Source organism: Macrobrachium rosenbergii, chromosome 8 (genome assembly GCF_040412425.1).
Source record: "Macrobrachium rosenbergii isolate ZJJX-2024 chromosome 8, ASM4041242v1, whole genome shotgun sequence".
NCBI lineage: Eukaryota > Metazoa > Arthropoda > Malacostraca > Decapoda > Palaemonidae > Macrobrachium > Macrobrachium rosenbergii.
The window spans coordinates 14,233,851-14,253,850 of NC_089748.1; the positions used below are offsets into that span (position 1 = coordinate 14,233,851).

The window sequence follows — 20,000 nt, forward strand, 5'->3', positions numbered from 1 at the left end:
CTATCCTGTAGCCTCGCTTAGCTATGTGTCAGTTCGTATCTCCGTGTCTGTGTTGCTGTTAGTCTCAGAGAGGACATATCCCAGCCGCACACGATATTAAAATTAAGTGACTGGAGGGATGGGTGTAATGTGAGGGAAGGAATGGGGGAGGGGGTAGGTAGGAAAAGTTACTTGTGGTATTGTTACGACATGAGGTGACCCCTTGGCCCAGTAGGTGCTCCTGGGATGTACAATACCTGGCAAAGGGGACTCGGGGTGTCCGAACTCTCTCTCTCTCTCTCTCTCTCTCTCTCTCTGGGTGTTTGTTTGCTTTTTTTCATTGCTTTATATCGCACAAGAACTCCTTTCCCTTCAGGCAAACGGCAACAAAAGGAAATAAAGCCGGTAGGGTAACTGGCAGGAATGAGCAAAGGTGCCGAAGAAAGGCTACTCCTGATGCCTAATGGGTCTCTCGCGGCCATGCCTTTGTTATTTTCTGTAGTAGTCCACTATTTTTTAGTTATGCAGTTTTTTGTCTTGCCTTTTGTGCGTGTGTGTCAGTGTCTACTTTTGTGTTCATCGTTGCGAATAGTTTGAGTGGTATAAATTTTATGTCAAGTCGTTCTTACACATTTGCTTATTTTCCGCGGCATTACTTTTGGTTATCATGAGAAATCTTATCAGTATAATGATCACTCAAGTAGCTGCCGCATATTTTAAAAGGAAAGCGTTAGATGACGTAATGTGAGAGGGGAGGAGAGAGAAAAAAAATTTTTTCGAACAATTTGGAAAAAGCTTATTAGGAAAATCAATCTCTGATACCCGATTTTTTGTCTTTGTTTTAGAAATTTGCTCATCGCGTCGTTCTCATAATTTCCGCATTATCCTCATTTTCCTTTCACTTCCACTTCGATCTCTCTCTTCCCGATATCTTCTCCATCGGAACCTCGCCTTCATTCCCACCCCTCCCCCCACCCCAATCCCCACCTAACCACCACCACCACCCCACCGGTCCACTTCCATCTTCCTCGGGTGACCTACCGGTTCCGACGGTCCGTAAAGAGAGCCAACCCAGGCCACACCACGATCTGAACCGGTCCAACTCGCGCGGTTTTAAGACCCGGTATGGCTACCCGTCACCTCCCCGCCCCCTTCCCCCGCCCTTCCTCTGCCTCCCAAATATCATCATCCCTCCTCCCCCTTCGTCCGCTGCGCCGAAATAGCTCTCCCGGATCCACTACCATTAAGGGGCGTTTCTGAAGGCACCCAATCTTATCCTCTACCCTCTACCCGACCCCTCCCCCCTCCTTCTCTCTCCTCCTCTTCCTCCTCTTCTTCTTCTTCCTCCTTTTTTTTCTTCTTCCCCCTCGATCAGTTTGCATCCCCTCCCCCACTCCTCCCTGCCTCCTCACACCATCTCTTACATCCTCTTCCTCCTTCTTCTCCTCAGTTTTTTCTTTCATTGTCCCCACTTTTGATATCCATCCTAATGATCATTTTAAGTATGCGAGAGGCACTGCTCTCTCTCTCTCTCTCTCTCTCTCTCTCTCTCTCTCTCTCTCTCTCTCTCTCTCTCTCTCTCTCTCTCTCTCTCAGTACTCTGCTTGGAGGAAAAAAAAAAGAATAAAGCAGATATTTCAAAGCATATGAGAGAGAGAACGAGAATGTTTACCAACAAAAAGATGGGACCTTTTAGTGCATATTTACAGACAAAAAAAAAAACCGCATATGCCATCAGATATCTTGAGTCATCAGAAGCATGTAAATGGAATGATAGATCTAAGAAACTTTAGCTGCAGTTTGTACCTTCGTGTACTAATATATATATATATATATATGTGTGTGTGTGTGTGCGTGTGTATATTATATATGTATATATATGTGTGTATATATATATATATTCATACTGATATATGTCTCATGGTACAGTGTAGCCGACAGTGTAAACGAGTACACAAAGTAATCCGGAGGCACCAGCGCGGATACGTGGCCTTAATACAGGCGTCTGATGCAGTGCTTGTGTCTGCTTTGGGCCACATCCCCCTCGAGTAGCAGCATTTTTCCTCCTTGCTTTAGCCTTCACTCTTCAGTCGATCAGCCGATGGGCAGGCACTAATCGGTAACCTTAGCTATCCCGTGTTTGAAGAAATAGCGCTTGATTATGAACAGACATTTTTTCTCAGATTTTGTACACAGACAGTAATTTACGCACGTCAGCTATTTACTAAGTAACACAAATATAGATTTTGATTAACTTCTTTGTTAGTAAAAATATCTGTAAATATAAAGTAATTCAGTGAATTAGTGTATGGTTACGCCAGTCTTCCCACAACTCTTGCACGTTATTGCAGTCTTAAGCGTCAGTTCCTTCTTGAACTACGGAAGTGTTTTCTTATTATTATTTATTATTATTATTATTATTATTATTATTATTATTATTATTATTATTATATTGGAGTCCATAATTGTGAGTGTATAATGGATAACTAATATCTGAGTTATTTTGTATACAGCTGGATTTCATTTTTTTCACCGAATCCTTTCGTTATTATAACTGTTGTTATTGTTTGAGTTAAACTGTTGTTTTCAAATTAAAGTCAAGTTACCATGATGTCTAGAACTGACGTGTTTCTCTGCTGATTAATTAGCCATTCGTCGATTTAATGCTGAAGTAAGGGTTAACCTTTTGCAGAAAACATCCACAGTTTCAGCTGCTTCCTAATCCTTCCCAAAGGGCTGAACAGCAAGGCATTGAGCCCCTTACATTCACAGAGTGACTTGCTTTTCCTTTGCATGTCTCTAATGTTTCCTGGATATTAACGCCCTTGAAAGCCAATACCTTTCAACTTTTTTTTTCAATTAACATTTGACATCTACACTTATATAAGAGGGAGTTGACTCAGCAACTCACTCATGCATCATCATAGCTTTTGCATCCTTACAAACTCATCTGTTCCAAATCTTTTGCAAAGGTACTGCTACCTTCTGTATTTCATCTATTTGATAGTGACCTCTTCTCTTACTTTTTTATTGCTCCATCTTTCTAGCAACCATTGACCGTCATAATCTAACTCATGCTAACGTTCACTTTCAACTTTCAACTGCTGTCAAACTGTTTCACCAGTCTTTGGAGCTTCTCTTCACTGTTAACAACCTAAGCTCTTTCATCTGCAAACAAGCTTGCAATAACGTCTGTCTTTTTCATGGCTTCTCTCATCAGGACACGCCATTGTATGTTTTCTACTTGTACACCAAATCAACATCTCTTCCATACAAAAACTTCTAACCGCCGTCAACAAATCACCTTTCGGTCTGTCAATGTTTATTTTATCTTCAAATTTCCGGTTAAACTATTACATTAAAAACGCTTGACCTGCATACACCCCAACACTATCTGAAACCGCACTTCTTTTCTTCTGTCAGTCCTCATTTTCTCAGTCAGCACATCGCCCTAAACTTTCATGGGGATACAGAGCGATGTTACACCCCTCTAATTCTTGCAATTACCCTCTGTTAAACTTATATATATATATATATATATATATATATATATATATATATATATATATATATATATATATGTATGTATGTATGTATGTATGTATGTATGTATGTATGTATGTATGTATGTATATATATATATATATATATATATATATATATATATATATATATATATATATATATATATATATATATATAAAGTGTGTGGGTAGGTGGTTGTGTTCCTTGAAACACTGTTTCTTGAAAAAGGAGCATATCAGGTTTTTCCAATAAATGCGACTTTATGTAAGATGTCAGTTCAAAGTCCTTACAAAAATCATCATTCAGAACCTTTTACATTTACGTAAAACGTTCTATACAACTTATTTGCTACTTTTGGTAATGGGGTTTTCAAAACTTATTGCTTTTAATAATTTCATAATTCATATTACTTTATCACATTAATACGTATTGCACTTAATACCTACGTACTAAGTTCTTCTTTGGAGGGATGGGTAGAGCTCTCGGCTAGCACGCTGTTGGCCCAGCGTTCGACTCTCCGACCGGCCAATGAAGAATTAGAGGAATTAATGTCTGGTGATAGAAATTCATTCCTCGCCATAATGTGGTCCGGATTCCACAATAAGCTGTAGGTCCCGTTGCTAGGTAACCAGTTGGTTCTTAGCCACGTAAAATAAATCTAATCCTTCGGGCCAGCCCTCTCTAGGAGAGCTGTTAATCAGCTCAGTGGTCTGGTTAAACTAAGGTATACTTAACTTAACCTACGAACTGTGTTTTGGTACATTTGTAGCGCAAACGTGTTAACTCATCAAAAAAAAATATTTTGGGGAAGAGCCTAAGTTCTTAGAAGCACGTCGACATTACAAAAAAATATATATATTGTCGAGTGCACAGTCAAAGTATTCCTAGAGGCCACAGACAGATAGTGAAACGTAGCTTTTACACGCCCAAGTCCAATGGGGAGGGAGGTGTGTGAGTGGGGTTGAACATGAAGCCCTCCGCTATCAGTATTGTAATCTCTAGGTGGAACATTGCAAGGCCCCTAAGACTGCTGTTTTACTTCGGTGCTCCGACTGAGTATGAAATGAATATTAGTCTTCCAAAATTCCTGATATGAAGGTTTACTGTGAGTGGCTTCCCTCAAACAGATAAAGGAAGATGGTTATATTCTTGTCAGTTTACGAACATTTCTTTTACAAATTTGCTTGGTAAAAAAGATAACAGTAGTCATTTCTCCCCAACACCTTCACTGATGTAGAGGGATGCCCGTAGTGACAAAATATTTACATTTGCGTCCTCCACTTTAAGAGATGAAACAACTTTCAAAACAGTGACAGAAACAGCAGCGAATTAAACAACAGTCGTAATGCTTCTCAGCATGATGCAATTCCTCGCCTCTCAGCGGCACATGACTTGGAACAATGCTTTCTTACATAAGAACACCGGAATAAAAGTCAATACAATATTTCATACACAAATAGTAGCATTTCCAAAAATCGTAATATTCCACAAGGTAATAACTAAAAAGGAAAAGAATTTCACTAATATTTAGTATTCCACATTATTTTTTTCTTCCTGATAAATTCCATTTTCGTAAAGTTCGAAGTCTTCTTTTCTTCCTGAAGTACGAAACAGTAATATAAAGAACCTGACAATAATTAGCTTATATCTATATAGTATCATTAGTACAGCTGTAAAATAATATACATATCATGGTAAACTATGAAATGAATAGAATGCCACTTAGAATATAAGAAACAAATGCTGCTGAAAGAACATCGTGGAATATACTAAGCTCTCAAAGGAAAAACTAATTATATTGTGTACAGCTTCCTTAACTATAAAAAAGGAATTAGGCAAATTATCTAGAGTATGTCAGTCCTGCAAATGAATCTGCATAAGGTACACAGACCGATCCTACGGTCAGATCACTTTTCAGAATATGGAAAATCTACAGGTACATTACTTCGGGAAGTATGCTCCTTATGAAAGTATAGCATAATTAAAATTAAATTGTGAGGATAATAAAAAAAAAGCGGTGTAATGAATATACTGTAGTGACCAATTGTTAATAATTAAGATTTAGAGGAATTGCTTATTCTATAAATGTAAGAAAACCATAATAATATTGCATGGTTCCTTTAAGACACAGTGAGCGACATGGAATCGGGGAAACTTCCTGCCGACTAATGAAAACCTTACCTACTCACGCTGCTGCAAACGAACAAGAGAGACACCATACCTCAGTACGAGAGGCTGACCTACTTAGTAGATGCTGCCAATGCATTTTGAGCGTGACAAGGCTGAAGATATAAAATTCATTGTTTATAAGGAACTACATAGTAACTCACACTCTCGACCTTGGAACAGCTGGGAGTGAGAGTGTGGTCCTATCAACTATTCTGTGACAGCATAATCAATATGACTGGTAATTACTTATTAATAAAAGGTCATTTATTGAACACAGAGAAGCATACTCTCAGTACTTTCTTATGCCTAATATCTCATCTAGAAAATCTGGTGGGCTCTGCTCTTAGATGTCCACTAATTCAGGTCAAGGCTGGGTGGAAGTTCAACGACGTGAATTCACACGCCAGTCTTTTAGCCTCGGAGTTCTTCTGGATAACAGTTTCACACCTTGGACACTGAGAAGTGCAGTTAGTCCTTGGAAGCGCCAAATATTTTACCATAGAAAGAGCCGACAATCCAGTTCACAAGAATCTCTGGATCCCTTAGAAATTGATTATTTGCCCTGTAGTCCAGTTTCTCTTGTCCGCGGCTAAATCATTTTTTCCTTATAGTAGAGCGTTCCTTCTGTCTCACATGCACTCAGAATGTGCTCAGCACAGACACAATGCAAGAATGAATGTAAATCACTTTTCCGGATTCTTGAATGTTCTTCAAACACTGATACAGTTCATTATTACCTTCATTTAAAACTTCAAAGAACAGTCTGTTTCCTTCGCTTCGGGAAATGAATCGAAAAAGCATTTCCTTGCGGTAGGAAAAGTTCTTTGTCAGTGCAAGTCTGTGACACTGTTCAGTGAGTATCGTGCTGCCGTATGCACCGAGGTGGAAAAGAAAATACAAAAAGGAGATTTTTCTTATATATATTTTCATTTCCTTTAATTCACTTGACATCCTTTTTAAAGAGTAATGATGAAAATAAAAGTGGTTTTGCGTTCTCATAGAATTTATGCTTACAATCTACTGGTATTGAAGATAATACATATGATACTAAAATTAGCTTGCTAAAACCCTGCCGAGGACACTATGTTATCTCATGTTCAGCATGAAGTTTTGAATAACATAGGAATAAAATCAGCTACCCGGAATGCTCGAATCTAATACTAATAACAACTTTAAAACATCAAGCGACAAATCGCAGTTAATAATTTGTCTCATCATATTGCCCAACTTCACTAGAGTATATACAGTACATATATATATATATATATATATATATATATATATATATATATATATATATATATATATATATATACATATATATATATATACATACACATATACACACACACTCCTTCTCAGCGTGTCTTTAAGAGTGAGGTTGCTAGTTCCATGTCCTTTACCACCTCGGCTGCGATCCTCAGCAATCGTCCAGCTACCAAGAACATAGTTCACTAATTAGATCAACAGAGGTGCATTGAACTTTTCAGAAAACGGGCCTAAGTTTCCCCTCCGAGAAAGAGAACGCTGGTATCATTGAAGACATACGTTGGTATCTGGTAAAAAGTGACCAATATTATATTCTAAATATATATATATATATATATATATATATATATATATATATATATATATATATATATATATATATATATATATATATATATATATCGTGTCATTTCCTGTTTCTCTCTTATCATATAGATCCACATAACGAACAATCGTTACTAATTTCGCCCCAGAAATGAGGATGCTGTATGCGCGGGTATCATGTAAGATTAATGAGTAAAGGTGCTTTTATATTAACGTAAAAGTTTAGACATAACTATTTTTTCCTTCATAACCCCTCCATGTCAAACTTCATCATATTTTCATGATCCCGTTATATACTTCGCTGGCGGTTAATTCGTCATAAGATGTGATGAACGAGCAGCAGGTATTTCGCCAAAAGTTTTCATTTGGTTCAGACAACTGAAAGGGAGAGAGAGAGAGAGAGAGAGACAGGGAGTGAGTGTTTCGGTAATAAATGGTAGAACAGAACATATACATACATTCATATATATATATATATATATATATATATATATATATATATATATATATATATATATATATATATGTATATATATATATATATATATATATATATATATATATATATATATATATATATATATATATATATATATATATATATATATAATATATATATATATATTTGTAAAATATATATACGGATATATATATATATGATAATTTAAACATGGAAAATACCATTTTGTAAAATACTGAAGACGGATCTGTGATGTACAAGGATAAAACTGAAAGAAAAATAAATTTAAAATACCTTGGCCCAGGATGGCGCTTGGCATGTTTCTCGACTGAAAGTCTCATACATATATATATATATATATATATATATATATATATATATATATATATATAATCATATATAACAAGTGGCTGACGGAGACGTCATGAACTATTTGTCCGTTTATTATAGAAGCTGACGTTTTAAAATTCTCTCCAGAGCCACCCCACCTCAACTATTAGCGATAGCTGAGTCGTACAGTAAACCTACGTCTACAACACTGTAGCTGTCTTGAGATTACCCGTCTTTGTTTTTGTGTTCGTTGTCACTCAGTCCTTGGTTCTCCTCCTGAAATGTAGCGATCTGTTTTTAAACACTTTATCTGTAAAATCTTAATGTTTTGCTTTGTAAGTTTCTTCATTCTTAGTCGCTTTTAACGTTTTTATATTTAATTATTGTGTTTTTCACCATTTGAAAATGAGGTTGTGTCCTCGAAACGTCAGCTTTTATAATGGACGGATAAATAGTTCATGACGACTCCTTCAGCTCCTTGTTCCATGTTGGTTGACAGCAGCGACTCCCACTTCCATATATGTACTGTATATAATATACATTATATATATATATATATATATATATATATATATATATATATATATATATATATGTGTGTGTGTGTGTGTGTGTGTAAATAATAACTTGCACTTACAGTAAATTATAAAGATTGGCGTACATACATACATATGTACACCAGTCTTTATGATTCACCGTAAATTTAAGTTATGTATACATAAATATATATAACTATATATATAATTATATGTGTGTGTGTGTGTGTGTGTGTAACTTTAGAGGCTAGTCATTTTACCCCCGATAAACACAGGTTAAACAGACTTCCTAACTTGCGGTCGCCCCCTTAAGAACAAACGGTATAGTCGTTGTCGTACTTTGTAAATATGCCCGTGACCGTTGTCATGTTCTAGCGTGGTCCTTGGTCGCGAGAGAGAGAGAGAGAGAGAGAGAGAGAGAGAGAGGAGGGAGGCACGTACACGCGAACACACTCAAATACACGAAGCTATAGCCTAGCATCCGGCCTGTGCCATGCCTTGTGGCAAAGGCCGAGCGTGTTTTGATTAGACGAGAGTCTTTTGAGGCGACCGCCCTGTGACTCTACATATACAAATAGGCGTGTGTATAATTATGGGCGTCCGTGTTCTGTTGCTTATAAGGCATCCGTCGGCTGTGTAATGACATAGTGCGTTGCGGAGTATGCGTTATCACCAGATCCGTAAACACTTTGTTTTGAATGCACTGATGTATATAAATACAACACCGTTTACGCAGTATATGTTGTTCTGTATATTAGTAACATTGGCGATAATATATTTTATTTCAACTCGTGGCCGTAAAAAATACAAAATGTAACCACACATTCGAGAGAGAGAGTAATAAATACATTAAAGAAAATAACACCAACACACACACCATAACTACTACTAATTACAAGTTGTACTAAAAATCAATTAATATTTTATATATATATATGTGTGTGTGTGTATTGAACCATATGTGATAAGAACATTTTTTTTATTATGAATATGCCCTGAATTCTTAATCACATTCGACCTGTAATATTTGTGTAACAAAAAATGAAAGGACTTTATTTTTCATTATTTTTTTCATACTTAATTTACTCTCTCTCTCTCTCTCTCTCTCTCTCTCTCTCTCTCTCTCTCTCTTATTGGTACTGTTTAGGAAATTGATGAGAAAATGAATCGTATATTATTTATATAGATAATTGAACAGTAATGTCCACCACTGTTCTGAGGTATATATTTTGATCATTCACATTGTTCATTTTCATTTTCCATTTATCAAATTAATCACCGTGAGCTGAGAGAGTATAATAAATAACTTTCCTGTTCCTCCGTCTTTTATATACTGGCACGCAGTCGGCTCAAAAGTCATCCGATTTGGAACCATTATTTATCTGTAAGTTTATATAATTGTAAGTCAAGTAATGTTTGGACGACCTACATCAACGTCTGATAACGCCAAATACGTTTTTCGAGTACGGATAAAGGTTAAGATAAAGTTAGTGACGTTTAACCAGTGCATCCATCCCCTCCACCTCCCTCACACACACACTCACACTCCCCCCAACCCATCTGTCCCACTCTTCCTCCCTCTCTCCTGGTGTTGGAGTGATATGACTATCTGGTTGTGGTCAGCGGATTATATGTCTTGAAGAGATTTCCCATTTCTGAAAACACTTGTTTACGACATAGGGACACGTCTGTTTGGTGTCGTAACTGTGAAAACTACGTTATTTACTCATGGAATTAATCGTATATATTTTTGTAAAATTTGATTATATTTCATGCGAAATGGATTGGCAAAAATTTTCGGCTATCATGTATATACTTGTCACTGAACTGGGAGTGAATGAAACACCAGTCCTTCCTGAAAAAATAAAATGGTCATGATATCGATGTTATAGTTAGTAACTGGCTGGCACTTTCTGTTGCAGAGAGCAAAGAGGACATCGCGAACGTAAAAAAACCGAAAACCATATCTAACCGAAGAATTTGAACCAAGGGAATGCAGCGCTGGTGAGTAAACTGAATGCCATTATTGACAATTTTTTCTTTAATAAACGCTAGAAGCATGCACATATATTTTTATATAACCTTTGAAATTTGTATTTTCTGTCCCTCTGCTAACTAGCTTCTCTTTATCTCTCTTTATCGCCAGAGCAGATCAGAATTTAAATTTGGCTCATCTTGTTCATCAGTATCCATTTTTCTGCTTTTCTCGTTAGCGACGTCAGTTCTTTTCTTAGGACAAATTATATATATATATATATATATATATATATATATATATATATATATATATATATATATATATATATATATATATATATACAAACACGTATATACAAACACATATGTATATATACATATATATATATATATATATCATATATTATATGACATATGACTACCGTTTTCCAATGTTGCCTATATCTGTACTTTTGAAGTGTTGTATTTATATTTAAGGAAAACTGGAATTTGACATCAAGACGCAGGTAATTATCAGAAACAGACTTAAGAAAGCAAGAGTGTAATGTCATTTTTCTAGATGTAAAGAACGTGAGTCTATATCTGAGTGTACAAGCATATCAGCTTCACCTTCACACTACCAATCTCAGAGTGTACGTCTGTGTCTGAAAGCGCTACAAAAGTAAATTGGAAATGTGTAAAAAAGTGTTCATGGCGACGAGGCAGGCACTGATCAAACTTGAGAAACTCCCTTGAGAACCGCTGGTAATTGGTGTATTTCATTTTCAACCTTAAGTGTGGACACCGACCAGGAAGAACGTCTGGCTGTGAAATTGGAAGTTGAATTTGTCTAAGACAGGTAAATAGAAAGTGGTCTCCCTTTTTTTTCTCTCTTATTGGATGGTACAGCGTTCGGTCACTTTTGCAGGGTTCGTGGTGCGCCCGCATGTCGACCCATCTAAGAAATGGGTACCAGTTTAGCTGGGGTCACGATAAGGGCATGGGGTTAGCAACCTCATCGCTAAAGACTTGATGATAAATAGGAAAACTGTAAAACTCTACCCGTCTGGCTTCATTGTTTCTTTGAAAGGGGAGAATGTGTATGGTATGTATTATATATACATATATATATAAAATATATATATATATATATATATATATATATATATATATATATATATATATATGTGTGTGTGTGTGTGTGTGTGTGGATGTATGTATGTGTGTGTATGTTCCAGCATAAGTTTGAAACACATTGAGCAATTTTAACCACACTTGGTATACATATGACTTACTATCTAGAAAAGAATATTGTGGGGGTAAGACATCACTAGCACCAAAGGGCACCAAATGGGGTGGGGATGGGAAGGGCTTCCCTGAAACAGGTTTATCATACCTCATTTCAGCATACATATAACTAACTATCTGGAAAAGAATACTGTGGGGGTAAGATATGACTGGCACCAAAGAGGGTGGGGATGGGAAGGGGGTGACATGTAAAAATAACCGAAAACGACAATTATTGGTATCTAATCCATAGTTTTCGAGGTCGCTGAGATGAATAATGTGTGCAAGTATTTCCATTTTCATGTCATCTTCAAAAGCAGCCAGCAATTAACTATGAACAAATAAATGAGTGACATTCCCGATGCCCTTCAAGTCCAAGTTCAGCCCCGACAGGAATGTGGGCTGGGAAGGGGTGAAATATAAAATGTAAAAATGTTGGGCAGTGTAACTGAAGCAACTATCTTCAGAGGAAAGGGAGAGGCTGAAACAGTTTTTGTCGGACGGATCTTCCTTTTAACTATAAGAGATTGCAATTTCCGGTGAGACTTGCGTTCTCGATAATGATCAACAAGGCACAGGGAAAGTCTATTAATTACTGTGGAGTGGATTTGAGATCGTCATGTTTTTCTCACGGACAACTTTATGTTGCTTGCTCAAGGGTGGGTTCACCCAAGAATTTATCTATTCTTGCTCCTGATGGTGAAACTACAACTGTTATTTACAATCAAGTTTTGCGTTAATTTAGCGAATTTGTGAAAATTTTACTTTATAGTATACTGTATTTACATTTTTAAAAGCCTATAAATAAAAGTTCTTTGATATCACACTATAGATAGATCTGATTCCTTTTCCTGTCTAAGAGAAGGTTGGGATAAATAAACACCCTGGTGTGTTCTAAATTTTGGGTGTTTTATGCTTTGGGTGTATTCCACGGTTTGGGTGTGTTCTGCTCTTTGAGTTTTTACCGTGCAACGCCGGGTACGTCAGCTAGTATATATATAAAAAGAGGGAGAGCGGTAGATTTATTTTATCAGTATACATGTTTTTGTATTTTACTTTGCTTACTGTCACTATAGTCTAAATGATTTTCCAGAAAATTAACGAATCACTCAGTACTCTGTATGCATCATAGCTCTTTTCTTTTTTGTGTTAACGGCATCTGACAGTGTTTTGTATAATGCGATATATCTATATCCTTTGCAAATGATAATCTACCAAGTCGTAATAAAAGGCACTTACTTTAGGAGTTCATATACTTTCATATTTCCTCAGCACGGCATACACTTGGAAGACCGGCTTGTTTTGTTGGAAATAAATTAAAATAACACCACAGCCAATAGAACGGAAATAAGAGAAGTAGTGTATGATGGAGAAGAAACTAGAAATTAAATGAAAATAAATTATTTCTCCTGAAAACCCTCAGCGTTCCTCACATTCTTAATACTATTTTTTATCATTTTGCAACGAGGCATTGTTTTCAGGTGGATATTAGAAGTGGGCAGTCTTCCAGGGAGAGAAGACTCAAACTCTGCCTATGCTATCTGCTTAATAGAACGTTATCAAGTCTTTTTTGAGGCCGTAGGTAGCAATCTTTTAGATAATTGTTACCTTGCGGTTCTTTGGAAAGATTTTACCAGGCAGTTCTTACGAAGGACTATTATCAGAGCTTAATTGTGCTGTTTAATTGGGAAAACGTTACTTGACACTCCTCTGGCAAGTAAGAGCAATGAGGTTGTTTGTAAACGCTTGTAGTGTTCAGTCCGTTATGAAAGTAGTTGCAGTGGTGACGTAAGAAAGAGGTATTTGACAAGTTTAAAAAAGCCAAGTACAAGCATGTCTTTGATTGCAGGCACCTGCATTGGAATTTTCATGATAAAGTGGTCGATATTCAAGGATAACCCTTTCATTCTATTTGTGTTTTCAGCAGGAAGCCGTAGACACTAAACAGGCAGCAATCAACGTGACATCCATTCTCTAGCTAGCGTATTAAGGATGACCTACTATCAGAAAATTCAGGAAAGCTTTCCACATTCTCATCGTATAGAACAATATGAGAAGGAACAGTTCCAAAGTATTCGGCATAATAAGGCCCAGAAGATAAAGTAAGTGAATCGAAATTAGATATTTGCACACTTCCCCCTGAAAATAAACACGGAATTGTGCTCCGAATGTTCTGGGACCTTTTCTAAAATAATACCCCCTATAAAAAGTCCATATATCTTGACTTAAAAATAAATCCTGTGACTTTATAGTTCTGCTTGGTACTTGATTACATTAGTATTCGTATACTCTTTGGCATTATGGATACTTGGAAACACGTTTGATGTATTTGTCGCAGATGAAAACGGTTCCGGTTCACTGATATAATATTGGCAAAAGATATTTTCGTATAAATAGTTATTTCAGAATTTCATACCATAAGCAACAGTAAAATGTGCGTTTCAAAAACCGGCCGTAAAGTATTAGTGCCAACAAGACACACCTGAATTCATTATTACCTACAAGTAAACCGTATGAGTTTCTGAATAACCTTGAACAATTTCATTTTGCTCATTCAAGTAAAACTACATTTTCTTGATAAAATTGCCATGTGCATTTGCCTATGATGCCAGAAAGCTGCGGTTAGCTGCACTTCAACGCAGGTGTCATCGACACCTCCTTCAGAGATCATAAATGATGAATGAGGAATTACCAGGATTAAATCAAACGCACGTAACTTATTTCATCTCTCTCTCTCTCTCTCTCTCTCTCTCTCTCTCTCTCTCTCTCTCTCTCTCTCTCTCTTGTTACGTGAATTCTCTCGTAATTCGCCCACACTGGCTCCCTGGCATGTAAGTGGGTGTGTGCTGTCGAGGTGTGGGTTTGGAGAGAGAGAGAGAGAGAGAGAGAGAGAGAGAGAGAGAGAACCAGTGCCATGGTTGGGGATAGGGTCACCCTTGCCACCCCCTGGATCAATTTTCGGATAATTTGGGTAATGTGGCTTGGACGCGTCGACTGGCGAGGGTGCCACGGGTGGCACTAGGTCCCCTCCTCCGTCCTTCCCTCCTGACACTCCCCCCATGCTGTTGCTCGACCCCTCACCCTACCTATGCCTCCTCTAATCCATCCTTTCCCCCGTCCCCTGTCACCTCCTTGGGCCACCCATTATTGCCAGAGCACCAGCGTTATGTATGCGGCGCCTTTTGTGTGTTTGTGTTTTTTTCTCTTTTCCTCCCTCTCTCGCTCTCTAACTCTCGTGCCAATTTTACATTTGTATGTTTGTGTCTGTTTGTTTGTGTGTTTGTTTGGTTTTGAATGAATTGGAGGCAGTTAGTGAATTGGCCCGTTGCAGCGTTGCATTAATTGGGAGGTCGTGGTCTCGCCCAGAGGTTGAGTCCTCGTGGAATATTAAGAGCTCGAATGTAGTTTCGACCTTAACATATCCTGATAGGAACGATAATTAGAAGGTCAGAGGTCAGGTCAAGTATCTTAAGTTATATGATAACCTTTAATGAGGCAAACCTGGTGCAATTTAAAATCTTGTATGTGTTAAGAGTTTCATGGCGTTGTCCGATTGATCGCTGTCAATAAAAGATGAGAACAAGGGGTGGAAATAAACTGGATGTGACGACTGAATTACCTTTCTCACATCAGAGTTAACAGCATGCTCAGAATTGGCTGTTAAAGGCTAGGAACTAATTGTGGGACATAACCAGTAAAAGATAAGGTAGCAGTTTCACTGCGTTGTGTTAATTCGGACGGAAAACGTATCTTTGCCCTTTGAAGAAAAGATTATTGTTGTAGGATGTTACCAAAATAATATCCTACAAATCTTTTGTTCATTACTTCGTTTTACTAGGTTTTGATTTCGTTGTTTACGTCTTTTCTCCTGTCTCTAGTCGGTGTTTCCTTTATTAGTTCATGTGCTGCTTCAGTTTCACTAACGACTTAATTTTATCTATTTATTGTTTTATCGTTTTTCATTTTTATTTATTCGGCTATCCTAATTATTTTTATTCAGTGTCCTGGACGTTTGGACGAGTAAAAATACTTATATTAAATGGACATGGTTAAAACCCTGTATTCAGTTTCAGAATGAATATTAACTTGCTAGGACTTGCAGATACCTCTGTAGACCTCCTCTGGACTCTTAAAAGTTGAGATAACACATGGATACCCTTAAGAGGTTTCAGAACTTGCATACTTTCATGAAGATACTTATAAAATGCTTTATAAATTAACGTTAGAATTAATAGGCACTTACAAAACACTAGAAATTTTTTGAGTCATCTGCAGCACTGCTCATTGTTAGTCGGAGCTACAACACGAACGCCATAGGTCTCGAGAATGCCAGCGGTTGAGCGTCTAGAGTTGAGCTGCTCTCGTAAAAGATGCGATTAGACTAGTGAATACTTGATTGGAACTGTATAGGTTTCGAAATTATCCTACGCAAAACGTCACGACTTAAATTAAAATTCGCAACGATCTCGCTTGCACGCTGAAATACTCATATTTATTTCTGTCTGAATATGGCAGAACTTGAAAGGAATGCTGCTTGTTTAGACTTTTAAAATGCCGATGTTATTTACCGAGTATTCGGGGCAAAAGAGAGGTTTTATTATTTAGACCATGACGACTAACTTAGAATTCTCGAAAAATGTGGGAATTGAGATAATTACAAGGAACCAGTAAGCAAAACCGTTATGAGTATATTTGAAAATTTTTTAATCTTATATTTTTATGAACTCCTTTATAATTACCAGAAGCTTAGGACGCGGTTGGACCCAAAAATACCCCCAAGTGAATTATATTGCCTTTTTATCATGACTTCTGGGTCATATTAATATTCGTTGAGTATTGCTAACTTGGGGTTGGGAGTTGTGACAGTGAAATAGATTTTTTTAAAGTCAGCTGTATCATATGTAATATTTTCGTATGCCAGTAAAATTTCGTTTTTAAGATTTTGGTTTTCCCAATGGTTACCAGAAAAATTATTGTCCTTGGGATAAGCTTTAACTTATATAACTTTTACTTTTGCATAATATTATTTTGTCAAATAGGCATCTGTTATAAGCAAGGGTTATTGTTATACGAGCACTTGAGAAATAAGTATTTTTGTGGAGAATTTCATAGGGCTCGAGAAACATATTCTAAAGTTTTATCAATTCCAATGCTTTTGTCAATGCGCAACGTGTTCCAAGGGTGGCGTCGCGTCGTAGTTACTGTGTCTTGGGAGAAGGGAGGGACAGATCCCTTAAATTTACCTCAGTATCTCTTGATAGTGCGAACAGGCGGTGTTCTAGAATGATGATTCGACGGGTGTTCACGTCGCTGCTTCAGCCGCGGTTCGTGCATCCTGCTTCGACAGGTGATTGCTGCACTGCCATTTGTCCACGTTCCTTTGTCCTACATTTGCGGGTGGTTGGTGTACTTGCGTCGTTTGTCTGCGTCCTCGCTTCTTGCCTCTTGCTTCTTGCTTCGACAGGTGATTGCGGGGACGCTATCTCATTTCGTCCGCAGATCGTGTTTTGATGTGGGATCGCAGCTGTGCTGTCTGTCGTAGTCGTTTCTTTTTGGTTTGGCTTTGGTATTTTTTACTATTGTGTGCTGCCCTGTTACTTCATTTCCTCATTCCCTCGGTGCTGTAGAATTATTGGATGTGTTGTTAATTTCCTGATGTAGGTCATTTCATCTCGCCACCAGCACTTCCTAGACATTAAGGGTTAACAGTTGTGTATACTCGTATGCTCGTTGGTATATTTTGTTGAACGTTTCCTCCTCCATGCCACACTGCTCCATGTTACAAAAGTTTTTTAGTAGACTCGTCATAAAGGTATGATTTTTAATCCGTTATTCTGTTCTCTGTGCGTGAGTTTACATTTTAACCCATTACTGACTGTGCGAGTTTTCCATTAGTTTATTGTGCGATTTATCCTTCGCATCTGTTATTAATCAAAAGCTTTATTTTTGTATTATTCTCATGGCAATCGCCCACCATTGTTGTGTTTTCCATGTTCCCAATGTATACTCTCACCGATTAACCCCAAACGGCCACTATATCACTCTACTCTATCCTATAATGCTTCGGGACTCATCCCTTTCTCTCTCTCTTTCTCTCTCGCTCTCCCTCTCTCTTTGGCTCTATTGGCCAGCCGGGTCCATCATTCCCTCTCCCCTCCCCTCCCCTCCCTTTTTCCCCTTCCATCATCCCCACGACTACTTTTCTCTTCCCAGTTTTGGTCTGTTCGTCTGTCCCTAACACCCTTAATATCACCGCTGCCCAGTGTTCAGCCTCGTACACAAAGCCTCTAGAGTAATAGTATAAACACGTAACATACAAGTATTTGATCTAATTGTTATGCAGCTTTCTGCAACGAGTTACATTTAAATCAAAGCTGCTTAGTCCATTCATTCGACTAAAAGCTTCACAGAAACTGTTGTAGCGGCCAGCGGATTATCAGGGGCAAGGGGCTGGGGAGGGGTGTGGGTGTGGGGAGGAAAGAGCATGACACTCACTTCTCCCTTTCCCCTCTCTCTCTCTCTCTCTCTCTCTCTCTCTCTCTCTCTCTCTCTCTCTCTCTCTCTCTCCAACAGCCTTTCCTGGCTCTCGACTTCCCCCTTCCCCTCCTCCCGAGGGAAGGCTGTAGGAGTTGGGTGGTTGGTTTAGTTTCGTTGGTTGTTGATGTAGGAGAGGTGAATGGGGTAGGGGAGTGGAAATGGAATGGGGGCAGGGGCAGGGGCAGGGAAGAGATATGGGCCGGACTAGTTGTGGAATGGGAAGGAGACCAGGAGGTCGTGCTAAAGGGTCACATACTCTGGCACAGATAACCTATGATGAGTTAGTTGGCTATTATTTCCTATTAGATCGCATTTCTTTCCTCTTTTTTTTTATTTTGTTTATCTCATGTTTAGTTCTTTGGTGTTCTCTCGCTTCTCTTTCCTCACTTCCTCCCTCTCCTTTACCTTTCCCCCATGCTTGCTGGCTGACGTCTTATTGTTGCCTTTCTCACGCGTTCTGCGCTACCTGCGATATTCTTTTTTTCTTCTTCTTCTTCTTTTTGTCCAAAGAGGGTGGGGCGAGATCTCCCCACGTCTTACGTTCCTTTTAGTCATTTCTTGTCCCCATTACATTCCTCTCGTTTATTCACCCCTCGGCAGACATGCCTGAAGGGTATAAATTAAGCACTACTGCAATAACTTTGCGGAGAGAGAGAGAGAGAGAGAGAGAGAGAGAGCATTTTTTTTTTCAGTGTGACATGATACTCTCAAAATTCGTGAGAACGGTGAGGTCAAAGAAAAACATCAACAAAAATGTTCTCTTTGTGATGCCGAAAAAAAAAGAGTTTCTGTACCTTAGCCCTAAAGGCTAAATAGCAAGTTTGTTCTGCTCCTGCTGTCGTTGCTGCGAGTGGCAGGTACAGCAGCAGCAGCAGCAGCAGCAGCAGCAACAGCAGCAGAGAGCCTACGTAGCCTTCGCTGTGGCTGCAAGGGCCAAGTTTGGACAATAGCGCGCTCTTGCCGCTGTCAGCAAGAAGTTCCTGCCGTCCTCTGCTAACGACACACGTGTCACCAGAGACTGCGGGTGTTACGGGAATGCTGGGGGTGTCGGTGGATGGGAGGGGGAGTGGATTATGGGAATGGGATATGGTTGTGGTGGGGAAGGAGGTTGGGAAGGAAGGGAAGGGAAGGGGAGGGAGAGAAGGCTCGGGCAATAGTGTTAAGGGGAGTTATTGGAGGCCTCGTCTGGAAGCTCCGCCAATGGGGAAGGCATAGTTGAGTTGTCGATGGGGTCGGTTGGTAGGAAGGGAAAAGAAAAAGGGAAAAAAATCGATGGTAAGGATAGATACGAAGAGGAGAAAAAATAAGTTCAAATAAAATGTAAGTCATGCAGACGTAGACTCGTCCCCCCGCGAATAAAGAGAACCCAGAAACGTTATCCTTGCTCACGAAAAGAAAAAAAAAAATCGGATGTCGTATTAAAGGTAGAGGTTGTATTGCAGTAGATGAACTTAACGAATAATAAGTGAAAAGATGTGTGATGAGTTTAATAGGCTTTTGTTTGAAAGCATAAAGTAAAAATAAAAAGAAAATATAAGAGAAAGTGTCTAATGCAGTGGATGAAATCGATGAAACCATTTCGGGGCTGAGGTTCAAATAGAGTAGCAGCAGCTTTTGCTGGTCGAAAT

General features: G+C 38.3%; 1 protein-coding gene across 7 annotated transcripts in view; it reads left to right on the top strand.

Annotated features, from left to right (window-relative positions):
* LOC136840608 (uncharacterized) overlaps positions 1-20,000 on the top strand; it is a 776,063-nt gene that overhangs the window by 663,285 nt on the left and 92,778 nt on the right. For all 7 annotated transcript variants that reach the window (XM_067107295.1, XM_067107308.1, XM_067107299.1 and 4 more), the window contains one exon: positions 10,515-10,596. The gene's annotated coding sequence lies outside the window, so the exon portion shown is untranslated. The remainder of the gene's footprint in view (positions 1-10,514; positions 10,597-20,000) is intronic.